The 26,538-nt window shown below is 46.1% G+C and overlaps 2 protein-coding genes and 1 long non-coding RNA gene across 4 annotated transcripts in view; 2 read left to right on the top strand and 1 right to left on the bottom strand.

Annotated features, from left to right (window-relative positions):
- Positions 1-26,538, top strand: part of LOC310879282 (histone-lysine N-methyltransferase Smyd1-like) — a 294,932-nt gene that overhangs the window by 136,171 nt on the left and 132,223 nt on the right. The gene's annotated exons all lie outside the window — the stretch shown is intronic.
- LOC310879296 overlaps positions 1-26,538 on the bottom strand; it is a 229,250-nt gene that overhangs the window by 118,674 nt on the left and 84,038 nt on the right. For both annotated transcript variants that reach the window (XR_014570989.1, XR_014570990.1), the window contains exon 2: positions 20,640-20,770. This is a non-coding gene — a long non-coding RNA (uncharacterized lncRNA). The remainder of the gene's footprint in view (positions 1-20,639; positions 20,771-26,538) is intronic.
- Positions 1-26,538, top strand: part of mfhas1 (multifunctional ROCO family signaling regulator 1) — a 50,326-nt gene that overhangs the window by 18,475 nt on the left and 5,313 nt on the right. The gene's annotated exons all lie outside the window — the stretch shown is intronic.

The following is a 26,538-nucleotide window of genomic DNA, read 5'->3' as shown; positions in this document are numbered from 1 at the left end:
GCGCAGCGACGCGGCAACGCCTGGAAAATAGAACGGTTTCTATCGGAGCGTCAGGCGAGGCGTCGGCGCGCGTCGGACAGACGCCGCCGGTGTGCGATAAGGTTCATTGAACATAACGGAGGCGGCTGTTTTGACGCGCGGCGTTCGCAGACGGTGTGGGAGGCCCTTCAGTTTTCGTCAACGCTGCCTCGGTGGTGGAGAACTGGTCTTAGTTTTAGTCAACGCTGCCTCGGTGGTGGAGAACTGGTCTTAGTTTTAGTCAACGCTGCCTCGGTGGAGGAGAACTGGTCTTAGTTTTAGTCGACGCTGCCTCGGTGGAGGAGAACTGGTCTTAGTTTTAGTCGACGCTGCCTCGGTGGAGGAGAACTGGTCTTAGTTTTAGTCGACGCTGCCTCGGTGGAGGAGAACTGGTCTTAGTTTTAGTCGACGCTGCCTCAGTGGAGGAGAACTGGTCTTAGTTTTCGTCGACGCTGCCTCGGTGGAGGAGAACTGGTCTTAGTTTTAGTCGACGCTGCCTCAGTGGAGGAGAACTGGTCTTAGTTTTAGTCGACGCTGCCTCGGTGGAGGAGAACTGGTCTTAGTTTTAGTCGACGCTGCCTCAGTGGAGGAGAACTGGTCTTAGTTTTAGTCGACGCTGCCTCGGTGGAGGAGAACTGGTCTTAGTTTTAGTCGACGCTGCCTCGGTGGAGGAGAACTGGTCTTAGTTTTCGTCGACGCTGCCTCGGTGGAGGAGAACTGGTCTTAGTTTTAGTCGACGCTGCCTCGGTGGAGGAGAACTGGTCTTAGTTTTAGTCGACGCTGCCTCAGTGGAGGAGAACTGGTCTTAGTTTTAGTCGACGCTGCCTCGGTGGAGGAGAACTGGTCTTAGTTTTAGTCGACGCTGCCTCAGTGGAGGAGAACTGGTCTTAGTTTTCGTCGACGCTGCCTCGGTGGAGGAGAATTGGTCTTTTCACTTCAGGCTTCCTCAACGGTCGGTGTGGATGACAATATAATTAGATTTACAATTTACACTCTACTCTAGGCCTTTAGCAGACGCTCTTATTCAGAGCGTCTTAACAGTAAGCAAGGTGAACATACAGTACTGTACATCAGATAGTAAGGAGAGACAGACAGTGTGTACAGTGCTAGTGCCTCAGTAAACTATAGCATCACGAGGAAACCAAGGGCCTACAGTAGCATCAGTTTACTCTACAGAAAAATAATCTGTACATTGAAAGGGTAACATTGGATTAATGAAACAAAGTAGTACAGTACACAGGGCAAAATATTAATACTATATAATGTTGATTCATTGATGTACAGTATAAGAAAAAGATTCAGATTCACTTAATTTGTCACTTAGATGCACGGTTTAGGTACATACATGTGAAATACTTATGCTCGCTGAAGCTCCAATAAAACATGATAAAACACTCAACAAAACGACTAAACAATAAAACAGGCAGAAAAGTCAGTCAAAGTGCATGGTGCACATCAACATTAACAAAGCGTGTGTGTGTGTGTGTGTGTGTGTGTGTGTGTGTGTGTGTGTGTGTGTGTGTGTGTGTGTGTGTGTGTGTGTGTGTGTGTGTGTGTGTCTTATTTTATAAATGGTTCTTACGTTTAGTGTTGTTATTTATGTATTGTTTTTATTGTGTATTAAGGAGGTTTTTGTCCACAGTGCATGTACTGTACATGCTTGTGACAATAAATTAAATTTTCTTGAATCTAATAATACCATTTCCATGTACAGTACAGTAGCATATGTACACTCTTCTGTACAGTACAGTACAGTACTGCACAGTACAGTAGTACACTTCTGGGTAAAGACAAAACAAACTGCTATAGGGATGGGCAAATAATATATCTAAACAGATTTGAGAACCAATAAGCTCATGTAGTGTAATCGAATAATCATAAAGTAGGCTTTTTGTTGTGTTAATGTTGCTTTTTCCTTATACTGTCCATCAATGAGTCAACATGATTCTCTAAATCTAATAGAATGTAATTACATTAAGTCTGATTAAGCACTTACAATTTACAATGTAGGCATTTGGCAGACGCTCTCTTAGTCCAGAGGCGACTTACAGTAAGCAAGAACAACACATGGTAATACATCATATACATAAAAATAGTCCTCATGAATCATACGAAAGATAAGAAGCTTGCAGTGGAATATCTATATAATTAAACTACGCGTATATACTGTACACTATAGAGTGATATGTCTACATAAAATGCCATCTAAGTTAGCCTTTGCATACACCCGTAAGGTCGCTGAGGCCAGGGCAAGTGCTAAGGTGGAGTCTGAAGAGGTGGGTTTTCAGACAAAGGCAGAAGATTGGGATGTGTGGAGCGTTGTCCAGGGTGTTTTAGAGAAGGGAGGAGAGTCTGGGACATGTGGAGCGTTGTCTAGGGTGTTTTAGAGAAGGGAGAAGAGTCTGGGACGTGTGGAGCGTTGTCCAGGGTGTTTTAGAGAAGGGAGAAGAGTCTGGGACGTGTGGAGCGTTGTTCAGGGTGTTTTAGAGAAGGGAGAAGAGTCTGGGACGTGTGGAGCGTTGTCCAGGGTGTTTTAGAGAAGGGAGAAGAGTCTGGGACGTGTGGAGCGTTGTCCAGGGTGTTTTAGAGAAGGGAGAAGAGTCTGGGACGCGTGGAGCGTTGTCCAGGGTGTTTTAGAGAAGGGAGAAGAGTCTGGGACGTGTGGAGCGTTGCCCAGGGTGTTTTAGGGAAGGGAGAAGAGTCTGGGACGCGTGGAGCGTTGTCCAGGGTGTTTTAGAGAAGGGAGAAGAGTCTGGGACGCGTGGAGCGTTGTCCAGGGTGTTTTAGAGAAGGGAGAAGAGTCTGGGACGCGTGGAGCGTTGTCCAGGGTGTTTTAGGGAAGGGAGAAGAGTCTGGGACGTGTGGAGCGTTGCCCAGGGTGTTTTAGGGAAGGGAGAAGAGTCTGGGACGCGTGGAGCGTTGTCCAGGGTGTTTTAGAGAAGGGAGAAGAGTCTGGGACGTGTGGAGCGTTGTCCAGGGTGTTTTAGGGAAGGGAGAAGAGTCTGGGACATGTGGAGCGTTGTCCAGGGTGTTTTAGAGAAGGGAGAAGAGTCTGGGACGTGTGGAGCGTTGCCCAGGGTGTTTTAGGGAAGGGAGAAGAGTCTGGGACATGTGGAGCGTTGTCCAGGGTGTTTTAGAGAAGGGAGAAGAGTCTGGGACGCGTTGAGCGTTGCCCAGGGTGTTTTAGGGAAGGGAGAAGAGTCTGGGACGCGTGGAGCGTTGTCCAGGGTGTTTTAGAGAAGGGAGAAGAGTCTGGGACATGTGGAGCGTTGCCCAGGGTGTTTTAGGGAAGGGAGAAGAGTCTGGGACATGTGGAGCGTTGTCCAGGGTGTTTTAGAGAAGGGAGAAGAGTCTGGGACGTGTGGAGCGTTGTCCAGGGTGTTTTAGGGAAGGGAGAAGAGTCTGGGACGCGTGGAGCGTTGCCCAGGGTGTTTTAGAGAAGGGAGAAGAGTTTGGGACGTGTGGAGCGTTGTCCAGGGTGTTTTAGGGAAGGGAGAAGAGTCTAGGACGTGTGGAGCGTTGCCCAGGGTGTTTTAGGGAAGGGAGAAGAGTCTGGGACGCGTGGAGCGTTGCCCAGGGTGTTTTAGAGAAGGGAGAAGAGTTTGGGACGTGTGGAGCGTTGTCCAGGGTGTTTTAGGGAAGGGAGAAGAGTCTAGGACGTGTGGAGCGTTGCCCAGGGTGTTTTAGGGAAGGGAGAAGAGTCTGGGACGTGTGGAGCGTTGCCCAGGGTGTTTTAGGGAAGGGAGAAGAGTCTGGGACGTGTGGAGCGTTGCCCAGGGTGTTTTAGAGAAGGGAGGAGAGTCTGGGACGCGTGGAGCGTTGCCCAGGGTGTTTTAGGGAAGGGAGAAGAGTCTGGGACGTGTGGAGCGTTGTCCAGGGTGTTTTAGAGAAGGGAGAAGAGTCTGGGACGCGTGGAGCGTTGCCCAGGGTGTTTTAGGGAAGGGAGAAGAGTCTGGGACGTGTGGAGCGTTGCCCAGGGTGTTTTAGGGAAGGGAGAAGAGTCTGGGACGCGTTGAGCGTTGCCCAGGGTGTTTTAGAGAAGGGAGAAGAGTCTGGGACGTGTGGAGCGTTGTCCAGGGTGTTTTAGAGAAGGGAGAAGAGTCTGGGACGCGTGGAGCGTTGCCCAGGGTGTTTTAGAGAAGGGAGAAGAGTCTGGGACGCGTGGAGCGTTGCCCAGGGTGTTTTAGAGAAGGGAGAAGAGTCTGGGACGTGTGGAGCGTTGTCCAGGGTGTTTTAGAGAAGGGAGAAGAGTCTGGGACGCGTGGAGCGTTGCCCAGGGTGTTTTAGAGAAGGGAGAAGAGTCTGGGACGCGTGGAGCGTTGCCCAGGGTGTTTTAGAGAAGGGAGAAGAGTCTGGGACGTGTGGAGCGTTGTCCAGGGTGTTTTAGGGAAGGGAGAAGAGTCTGGGACGCGTGGAGCGTTGCCCAGGGTGTTTTAGGGAAGGGAGAAGAGTCTGGGACGCGTGGAGCGTTGCCCAGGGTGTTTTAGGGAAGGGAGAAGAGTCTGGGACGTGTGGAGCGTTGCCCAGGGTGTTTTAGAGAAGGGAGAAGAGTCTGGGACGCGTGGAGCGTTGCCCAGGGTGTTTTAGGGAAGGGAGAAGAGTCTGGGACACGTTGAGCGTTGCCCAGGGTGTTTTAGGGAAGGGAGAAGAGTCTGGGACGCGTGGAGCGTTGCCCAGGGTGTTTTAGGGAAGGGAGAAGAGTCTGGGACGCGTGGAGCGTTGCCCAGGGTGTTTTAGGGAAGGGAGAAGAGTCTGGGACGCGTGGAGCGTTGCCCAGGGTGTTTTAGGGAAGGGAGAAGAGTCTGGGACGCGTGGAGCGTTGTCCAGGGTGTTTTAGAGAAGGGAGAAGAGTCTGGGACGCGTGGAGCGTTGCCCAGGGTGTTTTAGAGAAGGGAGAAGAGTCTGGGACGCGTGGAGCGTTGCCCAGGGTGTTTTAGAGAAGGGAGGAGAGTCTGGGACTATAAGATATGGGGTTGCCATACCTTTGGTTGCTTTGAATGCCAGCATCAGTGTTTTGTACTCTGGAGCAAATGGAGGGAGCGGTAAAGGGGGGGGAGGGACATGTGAATGCGAATTTTGGCTGGTTGAAGACCATGCGAGCGGCGGCATTTTGGATAATTTGGAGAGGCTTAGGTGCGCATGCCGCCGGTAGGCGGGTGAGGAAGAAGGGACTAATTGTTATAAACTCCCCTGCATGGCGGGTGATGTTATAGATCAGAAGTCATGGCCTGGGTGTTTGCCGTCTGAGTGGATCGTTTTCCTTTCCTCCCAGCAGGATTCCCACCCCCGCTCGACGAGCTCCGGTTAATCCGGTTAGAGAAGCTTAGCTTGGAGGATTAGAGTCCGAGTTAACTCATTCTGACCGGGCACCCATTTTGGTGTTGGCATCATGTTATGCTTTAGCTATTGAAAAATAGCAGATCTACAAGCTCATATCGCGCCACCGAGTGGCGCGATACGAGCTTGTAGGTCTGCTATTTTTGAAAAAAAAAAAAAGAAGAACGACTGACATTTCTAGAATCTGATCTCAGGTCAGAATGGGTTCGTCAGACCAGTGTGTGTCCGGCGGAAACCTCCGTATGAATCTGATCTCAGGTCAGGATTGGTTCGTCAGACCAGTGTGTGTCCGGCGGAAACCTCCGTATGAATCTGATCTCAGGTCAGAATGGGTTAAGGATGTACTGTAACTGTGTAACCAGGAGACAGAGAATACACGTTTAGGCCCGGGATGGGAGGAGGGATGCCAGTTTTATCCAATCAGGGGAGAGGAGTATGAACGCATGCAGGATGTGACGCGATACTACGTGACATTCAGGAAGTGACGAAACTGAAATAAACGGGCAGACCCCCCCCAAACTGCTATATGGTCCAATCACAGCTAAGCAATATATAACATGGGTTAGACAAACCCAACAAAATGATGTTTTAGCAATTTCAACATAGCCCATTTTGGGGCGAGAACCCCTTTTGGTGTCAGCATCATGTTATGCTTTATAGCTATTGAAAAATAGCAGATCTACAAGCTCGTAGCGCGCCACCGAGTGGCGCGCTACGAGCTTGTAGATCTGCTATTAGATCTGTAGATCTGCTAAAGTATAACATAATGCTTAGTTAAAACACCAAAAGGGGTTCCCGTCCAGAATGGGTTTAAGTGGTACTGAATATTCAGCTCAACAAAAGCTTCATCCTACTGTAGCGATTATCGTCCCATCCTTATTTAGCCATTTTTTTGCTTACCTGAGATCCCTCCAAGTTATACGTCTGGGCATTGTGACACAGAAGAATGATATCCTTTTCCAGGTCGCCCACACTTCTGTACTTGTGATTACGAACACGTTCCTGTGAAACAAAGCATCATACAGACTCATTATCAAACTATGAATCCAATAAGACCTATAGGCCCATTCCACAAATGCCACACTTTTCAAGACGTTTCAAAAATGCTTTCATACGACATGAAAAATAAAATCCACAATAAAAGTAGTCACATATTTTTGCCTTTGAAAGGCAACAGACTAGACTAGAGTGACATACATTTCTCACATGGCGTTTTAGTCGTTTTGTTTGTTTATCCCATTCTGACCTGAGATCAGATTCATAACGAGGTTTCCGCCGGACACACACTGGTCTGATCAACCCATTCTGACCTGAGATCAGATTCTAATTTTTTTTTTTTTTTTTTTTTTTTTCAAAAATAGCAGACCTACAAGCTCGTATCGCGCCACTCGGTGGCGCGATATGAGCTTGTAGATCTGCTATTTTTCAATAGCTAAAGCATAACATGATGCTGACACCAAAATGGGTGCCCGTTCAGAATGGGTTATTTAGGTATAGTCTACCAATAATGGCCTGGTCTCTGAATTGTTGACAAATCTGTTTGGACACAGACGGACAGTCACGAAAAAGCACAATGGATAGTTCCTAGTTATTTAGAAACGGCAGCAATGATAAAAGTAGCTCTACAGTGGATTTATTAGTGACAGAAAGCGCCATACGTTTATCACGGAGTAGGTCTTGTAGGTCTGCTATTTTTGAAAAATCGAAGAACGATTGACATTTTTAGAATCTGATCTCAGGTCAGAATGGAAAACTGTCAGGATGTAGAAGACATTTATAGAATCTGATCTCAGGTCAGAATGGAAAACTGTCAGGATGTAGAAGACATTTATAGAATCTGATCTCAGGTCAGAATGGGTTTTAAACAAGGCGGAACCAGGGGGGGCGGAACAACAAGGCAGAAAGAGAGCCTGCTGGTTGGTCAGTCAGGGACCAATCAGAATAAGGCTGACAAAAGGGTGAATAAATTAGTTGAGGGAACAATTAATGGTGGGGTAAAATGATACGCCATCAGCTGATACACTATACAGTAGGTATTATAGGAACGCTACAATGAAACCTGCCTCCAGTGCAGAGACTGGATGGGGTAATGTGATCCTACAGCTGTGTGTGTGTGTGTGCGTGTGTGTGTGTGTGTGTGTGTGTGTGTGCTCCTGATGTGGGCTAGCCGTTAGTGATATTGTCATGTTCGGCTGCAACTGTTATGCGGTGGCAGAATGATGATCCCAAAATGCAGAGTCACAGGAAACAGTGTTGATTTCAAAGTGGAAAAATGGCAAAATCGTAGTACAAGTAGTATAATAACCTATATTATACTGGGTTAAAAAGCCTAGATAATAAAGATATGTAATGATCTAACAGTTAAGAAACAAATGAGCCAGAGATGATATCTCAAACTTGGATTATGCTTTCCTCTGGGAACTCAGGAATCAAAGCATCAGTCTTGCAGGAAAACAGCAAGTGGCGCGCTATGAGCTTGTAGGACGGTCTGCTATTTTTTTTTAAAGTGTCAGGATTTAGAAGACATTTTTTTAATCTGATCTCAGGTCAAAATGGGTTAAAGCTGCTATAAGCAATAATGTCAGCATTTTAATGAGCTATTTATTTTATTTAAATTTTTGGTATTCAGACAGCCAGCAATGGGTAGAACGCTCCCAAAAAATGTAGTCTCTGTGACACATCTAGGGGGCGCAATCTGCATTCAAAGATGTCCCTAGAAGCTTTGCCATTGGTCTACTTCCTCAATTGGTTTGTCATTTTGACCGTTTTTTTCCCGTTCAAATCACAAAGCTTCAAACTATTATAGCTACTTATAGCAGTTAAATAGCAGCACAAAAACATAAATAACTTTTATAACAAATTTAAGCAATAAAATAAACTGCAATGCAGAAACACTTAACGCACCAGTGTGGCATTCCCCTCGATGGCTCGACAGGTCTCGGTCTTCCCAGCTCCGATGTTTTGGACAGTCTTTTAGTTCTGCTGTTCTCTCCAGGCAGTGTTGTTTTCGTCGACTAAAACTAAGACGAAAAATGTTCGTCGACTACCTTTTCCACTGAAGAAAACTAAATGGAAACTAAATGAAGACTAAGCTACGGTGACTAAAACTAAGACTAAATATACTGACAATTTCGTCAACAAATAAAAACTAGACTAAAATGTTAGGAAGGGACTAGTGGACAACAGATCCAGTATAAGTCATTTTACACTTTGGTTGCATGCTGAAAATAGCCGATCTACAAGCTCACAACGCGTCGCAGCGCAAGTGTAAAATAAGTAATTATGACGGCAACAAGGCCCGCAAGAATACATTTTAGTCGACTAAATCGCCTGTAGATTTAGTCGACTAAAATCTTATGACATTTAGTCGACTAAAACTAGACTAACACTAAGACATTCCAGGTGACTAAAATGTGACTAAGACTAAGTGAAAACTATTCAGGAGACTATGACTAAAACTAAAATAGAAATTTGCTGCCAAAAACAACAGTGGAACAAACACTTCCTGCTTTCTGTGCCTCTCCTCCCCAGTCAGTGATTGCCACCAGGTGCTGACTGATCAGTGATTGACAGTGATTCAAATTTAGGCCAATTTGGGGTTTTGACAGCACAAACATCTTTGAATGCAGATTGTGGCCCCTAGATGTGGTGTTTTGACAGCACAAACATCTTTGAATGCAGATTGTGGCCCCTAGATGTGGGGTTTTGACAGCACAAACATCTTTGAATGCAGATTGTGGCCCCTAGATGTGGGGTTTTGACAGCACAAACATCTTTGAATGCAGATTGTGGCCCCTAGATGTGGGGTTTTGACAGCACAAACATCTTTGAATGCAGATTGTGGCCCCTAGATGTGGGGTTTTGACAGCACAAACATCTTTGAATGCAGATTGTGGCCCCTAGATGTGGTGTTTTGACAGCACAAACATCTTTGAATGCAGATTGTGGCCCCTAGATGTGGTGTTTTGACAGCACAAACATCTTTGAATGCAGATTGTGGCCCCTAGATGTGGGGTTTTGACAGCACAAACATCTTTGAATGCAGATTGTGGCCCCTAGATGTGGTGTTTTGACAGCACAAACATCTTTGAATGCAGATTGTGGCCCCTAGATGTGGTGTTTTGACAGCACAAACATCTTTGAATGCAGATTGTGGCCCCTAGATGTGGGGTTTTGACAGCACAAACATCTTTGAATGCAGATTGTGCCCCCCCCCCCTAGATGTTGGGAGCGTTTTAGACATTGCTGGCTGTCTGGAAAAAATAAAATAAATCATTCACAAATTCACATTTTTGACATGATTGCGGGGGCGGCGGTGGCTCAGGGGTAGAGTGCCTGGATGGTAACCGTAAGGTTGCCAGTTCGAACCCGGGCTCCCCCAGAGTCACTGTCGAAGTGTCCTTGAGCAAGACACTGAACCCCTAATTGCTCCCGATGTGCTAGTTGGTGCCTTGCATGGTTTCCGCTGCCATCGGTGTATGTGTGTGTGAATGGGTGAATGTAATGCACAATCTCTGTAAAGCGCCTTGGATGAAGGCGCTATATAAATGCACCATTTACCATTGCTTATAGCAGCTTTAAGTGTGTCTGTGGGTTTTTATAAATCTGGAAAACCGGTTTCCTGAAAAGTAAAAAAAAAACGTTTTGGACATACAAGTGCTGCTATGTGTAATGATTATTAACACAGACACTGGATCCAACCAGGAACAGTCTGAAGCGATGAAATGAGATCCCTTTAACTACTGTCTCCAGCTCCATTTCTCGATACGACATATCGGGACGAACTTATTATTTTATTATCGATGTGCACTTTCCTATATATGCACCTGCTGCTAAGCCTTCACTTCACACTTCACCCATTCTGACCTGAGATCAGAAGATTCTAAAAATCTCTTCTACATCCTGACAGTTTTCTGAAAAAAGCTATGTTTCTATGTCAGTGGTTCTTCGATTTTAAAAAAATAGCAGACCTACAAGCTCGTAGCGCGCCACTTGGTGGCGCGCTATGAGCTTGTAGATCTGCTATTTTTCAATAGCTAAAGCATAACATAATGCTAACACCAAAAGGGGTTCCCAATAATGGTTCTAAATATCGGGTTTTGATATATTTTCGGACTGCAGTAACGTAGATAATATACACTTCTGGACTGCAGCACTGGAGCAGGTGTGGAAGACAGATGTTGTCTCTCTCTCTCTCTCTCTCACCATGGCATGTGTGATTAATTGTGCTACCTCCATATTTCACTGCTTGTTCAGCAACTTTTGCATAATGCCGTCAAGCGTCTTTATTAGGTCATATTTTTCATCTTCCTCCTCGTACAGTGAGAGTTGTGTACAGTCTCTGGTGGTGCATGCACGTAAATGTACTCATTTAAGCTGCTGACTTTCACTTTGCTACATAAAAAGAAAAGAAGATACAAAATAGCAGATATACAATCTCACAACGCGTCGCAGTTGTGAGATTGTAGATCTGCTATATAACCAGCAGCACAGGTGATTTGTAACCAGCAGCACAGGTGATTTGTAACCAACAGCACAGGTGATTTGAAACCAGCAGCACAGGTGATTTGTAACCTGCAGCACAGGTTGGACTAACCTCCCGTTAAGGCCTATTCATAGTCTGGATTTTCGGTGGTGAGGTGACCACCGCTCCGGTGGTGAGTAGGGTTGGGATTCGTTAGGATTTTAACGGTTCCGGATCCTTCCCGGATCCCTCTTAACGGTTCCGGTTCCTAACGGTTCCCTTAACGGATCCTAATATAATTTTTTCCCCTTTTTTTCTGACATAAATGATGCTTATATTATAACTAACCTAACCAAGTACATAATAAAAACAAATTAATTAATTAAATTATTGAAAATGCACTTTACAAGTATGAGGTGGCACTATTATTTAAACTTCACCACCACCACCACCAGCTAGCCACCACAACAATATCATTTTTACTCTATTTATTGCAATTTGCTGTATATTAAATACAGTACAGTGAGTACACATTGCAATAATGATATTGTTGTGGTGACAAATGTCTTTAATGTTCAGATTAATTTAATATGAAGGACCCCTTACCCTAATGGAAACAAATAGTGCTTTCTTGGAATAAAAAAATCCTTTTAGCAGACCTTGTATTGAACTGTAGGCTACGTTCCTGTGCTTTTTTCTGCAAACTGTTTATAAAGTAGGCTAATCAATCTATGGAGGTATATGCACCTAAACGCTGGGCTCTCAACAGCCACGCGATTAATTTAGAGCCAAATCAAAAGCAGTTGAGTTGCTTATAAGTTGTAAAAAATAAGTGCAGAAAATTGATTTGGCATGATTCATAAAATATCAGACAGAAAGACGTCGAGACATTGGCGTTCTAAATTAACACCATTAACAGTTGTACAATACACCTAATGAAAAGCTCTGTAGAAATTAGTAGTTTTTATTTTATATTACTGTTACTAGCCTGGGGAAAGTGAACCAGCCTTGCATCATCCTCATCCCCCGCCGGCTGTGGCGGGGAGTGTGAGCTTTCCGCATGGCTCTCAAACGCGATTTGCCTAGATTATTCTCGTGAGTTGTGGACTTGTGTAGGAGTATTGATTTTGAGTTGTTTCATCAATGTGGACGTGCAACTGGTACAAGTTGCAACAACCTTTGCAGGGAACTATAGCATAACATTTATTCCACATTGCGTGCTCAGCCTCAGAGTCATTTCCCTCTCTGTTAACCACACTTTGAAGATCTCTTCGACATCACTCGCTCCGTGGCGGTGAGCGGTCGCTGAATGCACAGAACAGTGGGCGTATCCTCCCCGACCCCACACACTCCTTTAGGTGGGGTGACGTCACCTCAGGCTCTGCTTGCATGCATGCACATTGCACAGACACAGCGGAGCTAAATGACGACTGATGAGAACCGTTTGGGGAACCGTTAATAAAAAAACGATGGAACCGGCTCCGGATCCGCAATGTCGGAACCGGGTTTGAAATGGACCCGGTTCCGAATCCCAACCCTAGTGGTGAGGTGACCACCGCTCCGGTGGTGAGGTGACCACCGCTCCGGTGGTGAGCTGACCACCGGAGATTAAATAACGTTGAGCGGTGGTGAGTAAAAACAGAGAGAAGGGCTGGAGCGGTGGCGGTGGTTTGCTCTTCACCGCGGCTCAGTGACGTCATGTTGTAGTTCGGTGGTCACCTCAGAGACGTCATGTTGTAGTTCGGTGGTCACCTCAGTGACGTCATGTTGTAGTTCGGTGGTCACCTCAGTGACGTCATGTTGTAGTTCGGTGGTCACCTCAGTGACGTCATGTTGTAGTTCGGTGGTCACCTCAGTGACGTCATGTTGTAGTTCGGTGGTCACCTCAGTGACGTCATGTTGTAGTTCGGTGGTCACCTCAGTGACGTCATGTTGTAGTTCGGTGGTCACCTCAGTGACGTCATGTTGTAGTCCGGTGGTCACCTCAGTGACGTCATGTTGTAGTCCGGCGGTCACCTCAGTGACGTCATGTTGTAGTCCGGCGGTCACCTCAGTGACGTCATGTTGTAGTTCGGCGGTCACCTCAGTGACGTCATGTTGTAGTTCGGTGGTCACCTCAGTGACGTCATGTTGTAGTCCGGTGGTCACCTCAGTGACGTCATGTTGTAGTTCGGTGGTCACCTCAGTGACGTCATGTTGTAGTCCGGCGGTCACCTCAGTGACGTCATGTTGTAGTTCGTAAATCCAGACTATGTCTGACCCTCATCCCCCCCCCCCCCCCCCCGCGCCTGTACTTAATCATCATTGTGATAGTTATGAGAGAATAATGTCCTGCCATCCCAACCCTATGACAGAAGGTCAGGTGTCCTCAGTCTAACTCTAAATCAACTGTGTTGTTGTTGTTGCAACAACGGCACGGCCTTCAAAGCCCCCAAAAATTGTAATAACACGGAGCAGACGAAAGCAACGGGAGTCCCGTCCGTTCCTGCCCCGATACACATGCATGCCCTTAAAAAAAACCCAACAGTTCCACTTCCCCCGACAGAAGAACACACACGCTGTGCACGACGACGGCTCTGCATCCCCTCAGAAAAAAAAAGTTCCTAGTTTGCCTGAGAGGGGGGGAGGGGGGAGGAGGGGGGAGGGGGGAACACACGCTGTGTGTCGACGGCTTGGCTCCTCGTTGACTTTAATTGGCGTCCTGCCCGTGGAATTCTCCAGAACAAACATCCGCTCTGTGCGGTGGCCTCTCCGCTCAGCCAAAGGGAGAGCAGCATTGTGCTGGATTTATTAAAAACAACAAAATGTATTAATGTGGAATGCGACACGGAGGCTGCTAGCTTGCGTTCACTCCATCTAGCCGCGGCTAACAAAAGCTACACAACGACCGAGTGCCGAAGTCGACGTTGGAAGCAGAGCTTTAACCATTCAAAATTTTCATACAGATTGTGATTAACAATTTGCGTTTTTGATTGGAACAATTCATTTTTTTTTTTTTTTGCAAAATATGACAAATAACCTAAATATACAAAAATAGCGGGGTGCATACTTAGTTTAGACTAGTCATTGGTTAGACATGGGTTAAGGTTAGGTTTAGTCTAGTCATTGGTTAGACATGGGTTAAGGTTAGGTTTAGACTAGTCATTGGTTAGACATGGGTTAAGGTTAGGTTTAGACTAGTCATTGGTTAGACATGGGTTAAGGTTAGGTTTAGACTAGTCATTGGTTAGACATGGGTTAAGGTTAGGTTTAGGTGTGCTGCCCCGTGGGAGGTTAGGTTTAGACTAGTCATTGGTTAGACATGGGTTAAGGTTAGGTTTAGGTGTGCTGCCCCATGGGAGTTTAGGGTTAGACTAGTCATTGGTTAGACATGGGTTAAGGTTAGGTTTAGGTGTGCTGCCCCGTGGGAGGTTATAGGTTTAGACTAGTCATTGGGTTAGGGTTAGGGTTAGGGTTAGGGTTAGCCTCACCAGGCTTTCCACCGCCTCGGAGGAAAGCCTGGCCTCTGTTTCAAAAGTCTGTATGATCCGGGCTGGGGCCGGATGATGTGGTTACGTCATGTTGTAGTATTGTTTTGTAGGCGCCAGACAGGAACAACAGGCGGCGACAACTTCCTTTTACCTCTCAATAAAAGCTCTCATAGCCTGTAGCTTTTATTGAGAGGGAAAAGGAAGTTGCCGCCGCCTGTTGTTCCTGTCTGGCGCCTACAAAACAATACTACAACATGACGTAACGATATCACCCTGATGACTACAAAACAATACTACAACATGACGTAACGATATCACCCTGATGACTACAAAACAATACTACAACATGACGTAACGATATCATCCTGATGACTACAAAACAATGACTACAACATGACGTAGCGATATCATCCTGATGACTACAAAACAATGACTACAACATGACGTAACGATATCATCCTGATGACTACAAAACAATGACTACAGCATGACGTAACGATATCATCCTGATGACTACAAAACAATGACTACAACATGACGTAACGATATCATCCTGATGACTACAAAACAATACTACAACATGACGTAGCGATATCATCCTGAGGACTACAAAACAATGACTACAACATGACGTAACGATATCATCCTGATGACTACAAAACAATACTACAACATGACGTAACGATATCATCCTGATGACTACAAAACAATGACTACAGCATGACGTAACGATATCATCCGCTCCCTCGCGGATCATACACCGAAATGAAATGGTGCCCAGGCTAGGCCAACAGTGAAGCCGTCAAGCCTACTGGTCAAAGTGGGAACTGTAGGCATTCAGCACGAGGAAACCCTGCACACGCACAGCAGCTGAGGTTTAACATTGAGCACTCGTTAGCACTTGGCAACCAAAATGTTGGTGTGTGTGTGCGCGTGAGTGTGTGTGTGCGTGCGTGCGTGCGTGCGCGCGTGCGTGTGTGTGTGTGTGTGTGTACGTGTACAGTGATGAGAAACAGAGTGACATGAAGTGACAGGACATGTTTTTCAACTAGACTCTGTAAGCGTGGTTATCGTTTTCTGCTGTCATTATGACAGTGATAAACTGCATGATGTCATGATTATATGTCATGTACTCATATATGAAGTCATAAGCATGTTTTTTATCCATGTGCAGTGTTTGTGCACTTCATGGTAACATGGTGCCACTAAGAGGCAAGGGTTTGTGTGGGTGTGTTTGCTTCTCAAATATGATCATTTGGGAAGCAAATGATCATATACACATGAATGGGGGTGTACATGAATCCAACACAACACGGACGATAGTGCTGCAGTCTAAAGCCCCGACCACACCAAAGGGTCACCATGCAACAACTCCTTGGGTCCAAACGGTTGCAAGGAGTTAACGCTAAAACCTTCTCGACCCTTTGGTGTGCTTTGGGGCCGTTGAATTCCATGCGTTGAATCACTATAGGGTCAACGTGCGTCAACGTGCAACAAGACATATCACAGCGCAGGGACAGCGCTAAAACCGCCTTCTTGACCCTTTGGTGTGGTTTGGGTCAAACGTGCGTCAACGTGCAACAAGACATATCACACCGCAGGGACAGCGCTAAAACCGCCTTCTTGACCCTTTGGTGTGGTTTGGGTCAACGTGCGTCAACGTGCAACAAGACATATCACACCGCAGGGACAGCGCTAAAACCGCCTTCTTGACCCTTTGGTGTGGTTTGGGTCAACGTGCGTCAACGTGCAACAAGACATATCACAGCGCAGGGACAGCGCTAAAACCGCCTTCTTGACCCTTTGGTGTGGTTTGGGTCAACGTGCGTCAACGTGCAACAAGACATATCACACCGCAGGGACAGCGCTAAAACCGCCTTCTTGACCCTTTGGTGTGGTTTGGGTCAACGTGCGTCAACGTGCAACAAGACATATCACACCGCAGGGACAGCGCTAAAACCGCCTTCTTGACCCTTTGGTGTGGTTTGGGTCAACGTGCGTCAACGTGCAACAAGACATATCACAGCGCAGGGACAGCGCTAAAACCGCCTTCTTGACCCTTTGGTGTGGTTTGGGTCAACGTGCGTCAACGTGCAACAAGACATATCACACCGCAGGGACAGCGCTAGAACCGCCTTCTTGACCCTTTGGTGTGGTTTGGGTCAAACGTGCGTCAACGTGCAACAAGACATATCACACCGCAGGGACAGCGCTAAAACCGCCTTCTTGACCCTTTGGTGTGGTTTGGGTCAACGTGCGTCAACGTGCAACAAGACATATCACACCGCAGGGACAGCGCTAAAACCGCCTTCTTGACCCTTTGGTGTGGTTTGGGTCAACGTGCGTCAACGTGCAACAAGACATATCACACCGCAGGGACAGCGCTAAAACCGCCTTCTTGACCCTTTGGTGTGGTTTGGGTCAACGTGCGTCAACGTGCAACAAGACATATCACACCGCAGGGACAGCGCTAAAACCGCCTTCTTGACCCTTTGGTGTGGTTTGGGTCAACGTGCGTCAACGTGCAACAAGACATATCACACCGCAGGGACAGCGCTAAAACCGCCTTCTTGACCCTTTGGTGTGGTTTGGGTCAACGTGCGTCAACGTGCAACAAGACATATCACACCGCAGGGACAGCGCTAAAACCGCCTTCTTGACCCTTTGGTGTGGTTTGGGTCAACGTGCGTCAACGTGCAACAAGACATCACAGCGCAGGGACAGCGCTAAAACCGCCTTCTTGACCCTTTGGTGTGGTTTGGGTCAACGTGCGTCAACGTGCAACAAGACATATCACACCGCAGGGACAGCGCTAAAACCGCCTTCTTGACCCTTTGGTGTGGTTTGGGTCAACGTGCGTCAACGTGCAACAAGACATATCACACCGCAGGGACAGCGCTAAAACCGCCTTCTTGACCCTTTGGTGTGGTTTGGGTCAACGTGCGTCAACGTGCAACAAGACATATCACACCGCAGGGACAGCGCTAAAACCGCCTTCTTGACCCTTTGGTGTGGTTTGGGTCAACGTGCGTCAACGTGCAACAAGACATATCACACCGCAGGGACAGCGCTAAAACCGCCTTCTCGACCCTTTGGTGTGGTTTGGGTCAACGTGCGTCAACGTGCAACAAGACATATCACACCGCAGGGACAGCGCTAGAACCGCCTTCTTGACCCTTTGGTGTGGTTAGGGCTGAACAAGTCTATTGGTTGCGTTCACACCATAGACTGTAAAAAATATGGACAAAGCGTTCCCCGGGTCTAACATGAACATAAAATGAAGCCTGTAATGATATGCTAATTCCTGATGTAAGTCGCCATCTTTCTAGATCCGTTTGGTACCAGCTGGCCATTGGCTGGCTCCGTTTTGTACCAGCTGGTCATTGGCTGCCCAGACAACGAGGCGGGACTTCCCCCCTTTTTCTCTGTTGGTTTTTATTTTGACTCGAGTGGGAGGAGAAGACTCTCGAGTGGGAGGGGAATCCCGATCATAGACGGTAACGGTAGCCACGCCCCTCAGAACATACGCGACTTTATGGTCATTTTTCTAATTAATGGGACCATAATTTTCCAAAAAGAATATTATGACATTAGAAATGAGACTTTAAACTAGTGACTGGAAGAAGAAAGTATTCATGACCATGTTTATTAAGGTAATACAGTCTAGGTGAAGTTGGGCCAAAATACATGGGCCTCTATGGAGCTATGGGGCTTTTTGGGTCCAGTCCAGCAGTCCAACAGGCCATTATATGAACTACCGATTTCAAATGAGGCTTCACGAAATATCTGGCTGACTGCCCCCCTGGTTCACACACGGAACAGAGATTGAAGTGATGCAGTCTACCATTCATTGTCAATGGAAGCCGGCGACATGACGACGTCGCAAAGATGCAACGATGCATGATGTAGCTGCTCCAGATCAACTCACGTCTTTGCATCTGTTTCATCTGCCTGTGTGAACGGGAATAACGCACCATATGAAGCCATATCTATTGAAAGCGTTTAACCCATTCTGGGGCGGGAACCCCTTTTGGTGTTATTATAAGCATTATGTTATGCTTTAGCTCAGGGGTGCCCAGACCTTTTTGATTGGAGAGCTACTTTCAAAATGACCAGCTCATCAAGATCTACCCACCGAAAAAAAGATTATACCATTGCTGAAAATAATAGTTTAATATGTATCTGAGGGGCTTTGGAATAGCAGAGCTACAAAACAAATGCAGTTGGAATGTGGAAATAGAGGGATAAATGGAATGAGTCGAGTTTTTTGTATTTAATTTGTCAGCACAGCAACACTCTTGAAAACAAAATATTGCATTGTGGGTTTGAGCTAACAGGCCCTTTTTTTATGTCAATCAATGTTTTTACATTTAAATGAAATATTCTTCAGGGGCATGTCATGTGATCTACCTGCACAGCCTTTGTGATCTACTGGTAGATCGCAATCTACTTTAGCTGTTGAAAAATAGAAGATCTACAAGCTCATGGCGCGGCACTATGAGCTTGTAGATCTGCTATTTTTTGAAAAATCGTGAAAATGTGGCGCAAATCTTTGAATATATATTCTTTCAGAGCAAACGTTTTTAACTCAAATCTTTGCTTCTGGAGGGGGGGGGGGAGGGGGGTCCCTGGAACAACATATGTTCAGATGGGGGTCGGCGGCCAAATACATATATAACTCTAGGGGTCCTTGACATGAAAGTGTTTGAGAACCACTGACATAGAAACATGAGGTTTGTCAGAAAACTGTCTAGAAGGGACTGGGGGGGGGGGGGGGGGGCTTCATCTCTCTCTCTCTCTCAGCTAAGGGATCCTTGGCTTGGAAAAAACATTGAAGCCCCCCCTGGTCTGTTTGGTCTACTGTGAAGAATACATACAGTAGGCCTACAGTACATGGATCCCAGGGCACACTGTACTGTACTGCTTACTGTATGTAATGAACCTGGCAGAATGTCTCGGTATCTTGTCGTCACATGGTGTGATCATCATCCCACAGGGCTGTGCCTTGACTGGCCGTCTCATGTACAGTGTGTGTACAGTACAGTATACCGTATGGAGGCCTGTTGTCTTTCTGAGAGAAGAGACAGCCTTTGGGGAATAAGCAGAAAGGTATTGTCACTATATAGGGCGGAAACCTTGTGTGGCATACACTTACAGTATATATGGCAAAACAAATAACTTGTGTTCCTATTTTCTGTACTGTTAAAAGTACAGAAAATAGCTGATCTACAAGCTTACAGTGCCTCACTAATGCAACGTGTTGTGAGCTTGTGAATTGGCCATTTTCGCTACTTCGGTGCGACGGTATAAAATATAATAGATTCGTTTTTTAACCCATTTTGGGTGGGAACCCCTCTTGCTGTTTTAAGCATTATGTTATACTTTAGCTATTGAAAAATAGCAGATCTTCAAGCTCATAGCGTGGCACCGAGTGCAGCGCTACGAGCTTGTAGGTCTGCTATTTATGAAAAATCGTGAAAATTTTGAATATATATTCTTTGGGATCAGTTTTTAACTCAAATCTTTGCTTCTGGGGGGGGGGCGTATTTTCAGATGGGAGTAGAATCGACCTCAGGTCTTTCAAGTCCTCTCTTAAAACTCATTTTTTTCTTGATTTTAATTTGTCTTATTTTTCCTTTATCTGATCCTGTACAGCACTTTGGTTGACCCTTGGTCTTTGATTTGATTTGATAAATGGGTTAAAGGAGAATTCCATACTAAAAGGCTTTCTTACCTATATTTGTAGTCGTTACGTCCCCACCAAAGAGGTCCAGGTGTTATTTTGTGCAAAAGCTCCTTATTGGCTATTTCCCCTACCATAAGCCCTACATGAATTGCATTGAATGGAATGGGAATTGAATGGGGCTATGGGGTGTTGTGCTAATTTGCTTATTTCCATCGCTTAAAATTATAATTTCTTTGTATACATCCTCTCTTCATAATGTAAATAATATCCCAAGCGGCACACTTTACTACTTCTTTCGATGGAAATAAGCGAACTAGCATAACACCCCATAGCCCCATTCAATTCCCATTCAATGCAATGCAATTCGTTTAGGGCTTATGGTAGGGAAAATAGCCAATAAGGAGTTTTTGCACAAAAAAACACCTGGACCTCTTTGGTGGCGAAGTAACAACTACAAAGAAAGGTAAGAAAGATAAGAAAGCATTCTAGCATGGAATTCTCCTTTAAAAAGGAAAAGATATATATATGCGATATATGCACTGTTCCGACAGAGTGACATTATTTCGGTCCATTTCTTGCGGGCCACACTGACATTGTTGAAGGGACTGCAGGGCTCTGTATCTCCAGCTGCAGGGCATCATTAGTGGCATTCATTATGTTTAACCCATTCTGACCTGAGATCAGATTCATACGAGGTTTCCACTGGACACACACTGGTCTGATTAACCCATTCTGACCTGAGATCAGATTCTAAAAATGTCAGTCGTTCTTCGATTTTTCAAAAAAATAGCAGACCTACGAGCTCGTAGCGCGCCACTCGGTGGCGCGATATGAGCTTGTAGATCTGCTATTTGTCAATAGCTAAAGCATAACATGATGCTGACGCCAAAATGGGTTGCCGTTCATTATGTTTAAAGAGAGACTGGTCACATTACAGGATGCTTCATCTATTCTAGGCTGTCCCCCGTTTATAAATGCTGCTGCCGATGGCCTTAACCGCATGAAACCAGCATCATCATCATGTGCTCTGCTCTGTAGCATCATGTTGTTAGCCATTGGTTCTCAACCTTTCCTTTTCAAGGACCCCCAGGTTGATAAGCATTCGGCCCTGCAGTGCTTCCCAGAGGTGTGGTCGCGTCCAGACAACAAACAACACAATGGAGTCATATGTGAACCAACATTCCTGGGCTGTTTGAAACCGTTTGGACACGACGACACCTGAAGCCTGATTTATATTCTCCCCCTCCAGCAGAAAATAGTTACATTACCCCATTCTGGGTGGGAACCCGTTTTGCTGTTAGCATTATGTTAATGCTTTAGCTATTGAAAAATAGCAGATCTACAAGCTCATAGCGCGCCACCGAGTGGCGCGCTACGAGCTTGTAGGTCTGCTATTTTTTTTAAATCGAAGAACGACTGACATAGAAACATAGCCTTTTTCAGAAAACTGTCAGGATGTATTAGACAATTTTTAGAATCTGATCTCAGGTCAGAATGGGTTAACAGAGTGTCGCAGCCCCGCCCCTTCGAGAGAACCCGGAAAAATAAATCCCTGTTCATTTTCCTCAGACTTTTCAGAGAGTTATTTATTTAAAGACGTTTATACGCCGCGGACAAAGACAACTCTTGTCGTGACAAATCATGACAACAACAAACACATTTTTTCGGTCCGAACAAATAATTAGAAAGAAGAAAGAAACACTTTTTTTTGTTGTTTTTCTTCTTTGTAATTATTTGTTTGTTGTCATTGTGTTATTGTGTTTTGTTGTCATGATTTGTCACGACTCGAGTTGGCTTCGTACGACGTTTAAAAGGTCTTTAAATAAATACTTTTTGAAATGTCTATGGGGGAAAATGCATTGGGAATTATTTCCTGGGCCTGGCGTCGTCATGAAGGGGGGCGGGACTGCGACGCTCTATAGACAAACACACTTGGAATGGGAAATAGAGGGGGCTGTTTTTTTTTTTTTTCTTTTAGCTGGGGACACCCTGGAACTCCCTCCAGGACCCCTGGGGGTCCCCGGACCCCAGAGAACCACTGTACTAGTGTCATGTCCAGGGGGTGTACTTTCTTGTACATGAAGCTGCCTCACATGCTACAGAAACAGGAGATAGTCTCCTGACCGATATGGGCCTCATGCGCTCTGAACCGTGCGGAACCATTGCTTCCCAAGGCTACTTACAGTCATGTTGTTACCAGAGAAAACCAGTGAACATCCTGAATACACACATCCCACCATCACCATGGTAAATGGTGCATTTTTACCATCTGATCACTGGCAAATAACAGTGTGACACGGACAGTTAGTCCTGAAGGTTGTTTTTAGTGGGCAGCGGTGGCCGAACGGTTTGCGGAGTGGTCTTGATATCGGAAGGTCGCTATAGTTCGTATCCCCGGACCGGCACGTTAAAATGACCACCGCTGAAGTGCCCTTGAGCCAGGCATTGAACCTCTACTATGAAATGTTCTATGAGCAGGGCCTGGCTGTAAACAAGTTCTTGAGCTTAGTCCAGTTACCCTGGGTAAACATAGTACCTTTCCTTTCCTTAGTCCAGTTACCCTGGGTAAACATAGTACCTTTCCTTTCCTTAGTCCAGTTACCCTGGGTAAACATAGTACCTTTCCTTTCCTTAGTCCAGTTACCCTGGGTAAACATAGTACCTTTCCTTTCCTTAGTCCAGTTACCCTGGGTAAATATAGTACCTTTCCTTTCCTTAGTCCAGTTACCCTGGGTAAACATAGTACCTTTCCTTTCCTTAGTCCAGTTACCCTGGGTAAACATGGTAACTTTGCTTTACTTAGTGTATTAGTGTAGATTTAATGTGTGTCTGAGCAAATCAGCTATTTGGGTCCTACGTAACACAAACAGTGAATTGATAATGAATGGAGAATTGTACATTATGTGGACGAGGAAATGGGCTATTTTTGTCCTAAACAAATCACAGGGTGTGATTTTTTGGAGAACCGAATCACTTTAGCCCGCACTCTGAACAACAAAGCCTGAAGAAAGGCTGCTACTGTTATAATACTGTACTTTAGCCCGCACTCTGAACAACAAAGCCTGAAGAAAGGCTGCTACTGTTTCCCCACATTTTAGACATCAGTCAGTATTGTTTAGCGCCCATTCTGGGCGGGAACCCATTTTGGGTGTTAGCATTATGTTATGCTTTAGCTATTGAAAAATAGCAGATCTACAAGCTCATAGCGCGCCACCGAGTGGCGCGCTACGAGCTTGTAGGTCTGCTATTTTTGAAAAATCAAAGAACGACTGACGTATAGAAGACATTTTTTAGAATCTGATCTCAGGTGAGAATGGGTTCGTGTAGGACTAGGAGCCAGTGGTACCGGGTAGTCGGGACGGTGCCCGTCTGAAGACGAGGTCCCTTGGCACCGCTCCGGGACAGTGCCAGCCTGGAGTGGAGACCAGGCCCTGGGCATACCGCTGCCAACGAACGGGCATGGAGTGGAGACCAGGCCCTGGGCATACCGCTGCCAACGGGCATGGAGAGGAGACCCAGGCCCTGGGCATACCGCTGCCAACGAACGGGCATGGAGTGGGGAGACCAGGCCCTGGCATACCGCTGCCAACGGGCATGGAGAGGAGACCAGGCCCTGGGCATACCGCTGCCAACGAACGGGCATGGAGAGGAGACCAGGCCCTGGCATACCGCTGCCAACGAACGGGCATGGAGAGGAGACCAGGCCCTGGGCATAATGCTGCCAACGGGCATGGAGAGGAGACCAGGCCCTGGGCATACCGCTGCCAACGAACGGGCATGCCAACCTTTTGTCCCTCTCCCCCCCCCCCCCCCCCCCCCCCCCTGGCTGGCCTGGTTTCAGAGAATGGGCTCCTGTTGTACATTCACGTGATGATTATCATTCTGTTCTGCCCTTTGCACATCTTCTATGCTCACACACACACACACACACACACACACACACACACACACACACACACACACACACACCACACACACACACACACACACACACACACACACACACACACACACACACACACACACACACACACACACACACACACACACACACACACACACACACACACACACGTGACGTTGTTGACACATGCTGCTTTGGTGGAAACGATTGTTTGCTGCATGCAAAAGAAATGGCACGATATTATTATTGTCTGTTGACCGAACTGGGGGGGGCGCCGGGCCGGGAGGATGTTCCCAAACAACTCACTGGACCCATCACAGATTTCTCCTGCCAGTTAGTAGGGCAACGAGAACCCCTTTTGGTGTTTTAAGAATTCTGTTCCACTTTAGCTATTGAAAAATAGCAGATCTACAAGCTCGTAGTGTGGCACCGAGTGCCGCGCTACGAGCTTGTAGGTCTGCTATTTTTGAAAAATCGTGAAAATGTGGTGCAAATCATTGAAAATATATTCTTTCAGAGCGAAGCGTTTTTACTCAAATCGTTGCTTCTGGAGGGTCCCTGAAACAACATATTTCAGATGGGGGGTCCTTGACATGAAATATTGAGCACCACTGATATAGAAACATAGGTATTTCAGAAAAAAATATATAATTGGATGCCATCGGACTAAAACTTTGCCAAAAATATGGAATTGTAGTGGTCTTGTCTTTAATTCAAAACTAAGCCTTTGGTGAGGTTCAGCCTAATCCTCAAAGAAATGTGAATAATTTTGAATATCTTTTTTAACAACACAAATCTTGTATGGGGGTCCCTTGGCATAAAATATGTTCAGATGGGGGGGGGGGGGGGGGGGGGGGGGTCTGCGGCCAAATGCATATTCATTTGGGCGTCTTTGACATGAAAAACGTTCATGTCACGACTGATTTAGAAATCTAAAATCAGCGGTTTATAGTACAGAACAAATCTGAATGAAAAGTGGGATTATTGAAAACCGGTTTATTTCTAAAGATGCATTGTATGTTATGACTGGAGGAGACGATACAGCCTAGAAGAAGACAAGAAACGGTCTTTAATCCATTCTGAACGGGAACCCATTTTGGTGTTAGCATCATGTTATGGTTTAGCTATTGAAAAATAGCAGATCTACAAGCTCATAGCGCGCCACCGAGTGGCGCGCTATGAGCTTGTAGGTCTGCTATTTTTGAAAAATCGAAGAACGACTGACATTTTTAATAGAATCTGATCTCAGGTCAGAATGGGTTAACTCCAAAGCAGACGTAGACTTAAGAGACCAGAGCATTCCTTTTGGGGCAACAAGTTGCTACAAGGATGATGTTATGTTGTGAATGTTTGCTGTTCGGATTGAAAACGCTTCAGGCAACACCCAGGTGACCAGTGTTGAGAAACAGACTATATGTTCCCAAAGTGTGTGTGTGTGTGTGTGTGTGGGGGGGGGGGGGGGGGGGGAGTCTTAACCAATTCTGACCTGAGATCAGATTCATACGAGGTTTCCACTGGACACACACACTGGTCTGATTAACCCATTCTGACCCGAGATCTTCGTTCTTCGATTTTTCAAAAAATAGCAGATCTACAAGCTCATAGCGCGCCACTCGGTGGCGCGCTATGAGCTTGTAGATCTGCTATTTTTCAATAGCTAAAGCATAACATGATGCTGACACCAAAAGGGGTCGGGCGAGACCCCCTGGAACTCCCTCAAGGACCCCTGGGGGGGTCCCCGGACTCCACTTTGGGAACGACCGTTCCTAAACTGTTTCATGTCAAGGACTTTTTTTTTGATAGATAGAAATATTTATTAACAGTTTGCAGAATTACAGTACATTTCAAGCACAAACTCAATACAAAGACTGTTAACTGTGACTGGACGACCCAATTAAGCATTACACTTGTTTTACAAGTGGCTCCACCTTGTTCAATTCATCAAAAACACATCGAAAACATATGCCAGGGACCCCCCATAAGAGAAGATTTTTACGGCTCTATAGCATTCACAACCAGTGTAATTTCAAGGACCCCCAGTTTGACATGCATTAGTCTATACGGACCCCCCCCCCCCCCATTTAATGGCATTTCTATCTCTGGGACCCCCAATTTATATTGTAAAATCAGTGTTAATTTAACTCAGAGTATTGTAAAATCAATTTTACTCTGAGAGTGTACAAACGGAACATTTGTTGGAACCATTTGTACACTCAGAGTTACAGTCCCATAAGGCTCCATATGGTTCCAAACTATCATTTAGCTGGGGAGTGGGACCCCCTGGAACTCCCTCAAGGACCGTCCCTGGGGGTCCCCGGACCCCATTTTGGGGGAGCCACTGGCCTATAGGAGCCCCCCTCACATGGTAATGTATAATGCATGTAAACGGGAGCCTGTGTGCATTTTTTACACTAATAGACGGAGCTGCAAAAATAGGAGCCAAACGCTGTCCCAGCTGTCCCTGTCTGTCTGTACACATCCACTGTATCTATAGCGTAGAAGAGCAGCAGATCCCAGGCTACGAATGGCCCTGGTCTGACATGCAACACTTAACCCCATTCTGACCTGAGATCAGATTCTAAAGAAATGTCTTCTACATCCCAACAGTTTTCTGAAAAAGCTAATGTTTCTATGTCAGTCGTTCTTCGATTTTTAGCAG

Source organism: Protomyctophum parallelum (assembly GCF_964188405.1).
Source record: "Protomyctophum parallelum genome assembly, chromosome: 21".
NCBI lineage: Eukaryota > Metazoa > Chordata > Actinopteri > Myctophiformes > Myctophidae > Protomyctophum > Protomyctophum parallelum.
Note: the sequence above shows the minus strand (reverse complement) of the source record. Positions and strands in the feature narration are given on the sequence as shown.